The sequence below is a fragment of the Anopheles darlingi genome, chromosome 3 (assembly GCF_943734745.1).
Source record: "Anopheles darlingi chromosome 3, idAnoDarlMG_H_01, whole genome shotgun sequence".
Taxonomy (NCBI): Eukaryota; Metazoa; Arthropoda; class Insecta; order Diptera; family Culicidae; genus Anopheles; species Anopheles darlingi.
Window position 1 is genome coordinate 8,168,967 of NC_064875.1, and position 2,500 is coordinate 8,171,466.

Consider the following 2,500-nt stretch of genomic DNA (forward strand, 5'->3'; position numbering starts at 1 on the left):
GGTGCGCGCCCCTTTCGACACTTGTACCAGTAGCTCGTAGTTACTAATTTGTGTGAATGCTGCAGCAGCGGTTGCAGTGTCACTTTAAAGCGACCGACAGGTAAAGCAAGAAGTGAGTTTGTGTGTATGTGTGTGTTTGCGCGGGAGTAACTGGAGCAAAATACAATCAGTAGCTGAATTGCGCTAAACAGTCCTAGGCAGACATTAGGCTTTGGCGTGCGGTTAACGCTCAATTTTTGGCTCACCGACCACACACCGACTAACCACGGTTTGTGAGAGGAGTCTTTGGTGCACAAGAGGCACACAGGTAACTCATGATGCGAATTATTGCTTCTTCCTTTTCACCCTGCTAGAACCGCTAGAACGCTACGACACATACTACCCTCGGGCCATGGCCCCTTTTCGCCCCTCCCGTCGCCCCATTTCTAGGATCAATCAAGCTCTAGGATCGTGCAGTTTGCAAGTTTTTAGAATTTTTACAAACGGAACATGAGTGGCATCCAATCGGGCACACCAAGTCAGCTCCGGGGACCCCGAGCCAATAGGGCACGTCGCTAATACATCCGTATCGTTCCTCAGTCCACCATGTCCCTGTCTCAGTCTCAGTGGTCACGGTTTCTTTTCCGCCATCCGTGTTTTCGCGCACGCAACTCATTAAGCACCAAGCATCCCCACACCACACCCGGATGGTTTATGTTTTTTGGGTTCAATGGCCACCATTGCACTAGAACGGCACGCCTTCACACTCCATTCGCTTCGATTCAGCTTCTAAATGCCAGATCGGAGAGCCATGGATCTGGTTGGCCGGGCTATACATTCCCTTTTGAACTTACCACACAGAGAGTACTCACAGAACACAGAGAAACTAGAACAATAAACGCAACATAAATGCTAGAATACATTATATGAGCGAGCCAGGAAGGATGAGATCGAGGAAGATATATAGTTATATATATATATACATATACGCTCCACCCCCCATCTCCCTCGCCCTTTCCTTTAAAACAACCCTTCTTCGTGAGCCGAAGATATGATAAAATCGGCGAAATCGATGCCATACATAGACACACACACTTTTGTCGTAGCTAATTCCCGGCCAGTATGGCTATTACAACCCACGGGAGACGGGGCAAGGTCTCAATGAGATTCGACAGCACACGTTTGGGGGGAAGCCAAGAGCTGGATTTCAAAATTTAGAAGAAGAACCAGAAACCACCACACGAGCATACGCCTACGCGCAACACTCTACATTCCATCTTTTCGACCATCATCCCCTCGCCGATTACCGAGACAATAGCAGTGTGAGTGTTTGTTTGTGTGTGTATGTGTGCGTGGTTATTGTGCAGCAGAGCAGGGATTGTGCAGCAGCTCCATCTTTTGATCGATGGTAACAGGATGGTGGATGGAAGAGAATTTCCTTTTAAAAAAAGAAAAAAAACCAAAACGCATCTTACATCCTTATACTTGCCATACGTTTGTGAAATCGAATCGAACTCGAAATTTTGATCACGACCGCGGGACATGGGATAGAAAGAGAAAATGTTGGTCGAACGATTCCTAGTCGGACGGACACGCACGCAAAAAAAACTCTCGTCAACTATATCATGCATTTATTCCCAACATATCGGAACACACCGGATTACAGGACATATTGACAAACGCAGTAAAAAAACGAGGAAATAAGAGAGGGGAGAATAGAAATCATCAACACGCAACACTTAATATCAGTTAGAAGAGGAAGAAAAGAGTAGATGAGCATTACTGGACCAGAATCGGAAGCCTGGAGTCCAACATATCGGAATCGAGCGAACGAGCGAGCGAAGGAAACGCAAAACAAACTGCTCTCATCCTAAACAAGTGTACCTCTATCCCATATTCTTGTGCCCACACAACGTACAGCGGCTGGAAGTGGAAACATTTATGTTCGCGCTATCAATCACGTAATTCTTCACTCGAGTCCCGGCGAACCTCCTCATCTCACGTCTGTTTCCAAACCATATACGAATAGTTATTGGAATAGTCGAAATGAAACAGACGCAAGAAAGAAAGAATTAGTCAAATTTAAGAATAATGTAAATGAGCATTAGTAGATTATTCGATGGCTGTCCGTTTCTTTTATTTATTCGTCATCAGCACTGGTCCGGCTGCGGCCCTGTTTGTAGGCTTACTTCCTTTCGTTTCGCCAGCTCACATCTAGAACAACAATCTTTAGCTTTAACGACTCCATACGATTGGCGAGTTTAGCAGCTGCTCTGGATCGTGTATCCTCTGGATGATTTCCTTGTAACCTGTTCCTATTGGTTGAGCTAACGGCGGAACAACGCCAGGCGTGTTGCTTTTGGCCCGCTTTCCCTTTCAAGCAGCTCGTATTAAAACGTCAGCCAAATAAGCGTGTCCTCTTTAGCCAAGTCCCTCTCCCCTCCCACACCCCCTCCCCACGGGGGATGCTGGACCGATTTTAGCGTGTAGCAAGCAGGATGGAACGATATAGCTTCAGTTT

The 2,500-nt window shown here is 46.5% G+C and overlaps 1 protein-coding gene across 2 annotated transcripts in view; it reads left to right on the top strand.

The window, feature by feature from the left end:
* Positions 1–1,513, top strand: part of LOC125953988 (uncharacterized) — a 53,035-nt gene extending 51,522 nt beyond the window's left edge. For both annotated transcript variants that reach the window (XM_049683908.1, XM_049683906.1), the window contains exon 8: positions 1–1,513. This exon is cut by the window's left edge and continues 1,923 nt beyond it. The gene's annotated coding sequence lies outside the window, so the exon portion shown is untranslated.
* The last annotated feature ends 987 nt before the right edge of the window (positions 1,514–2,500 follow it).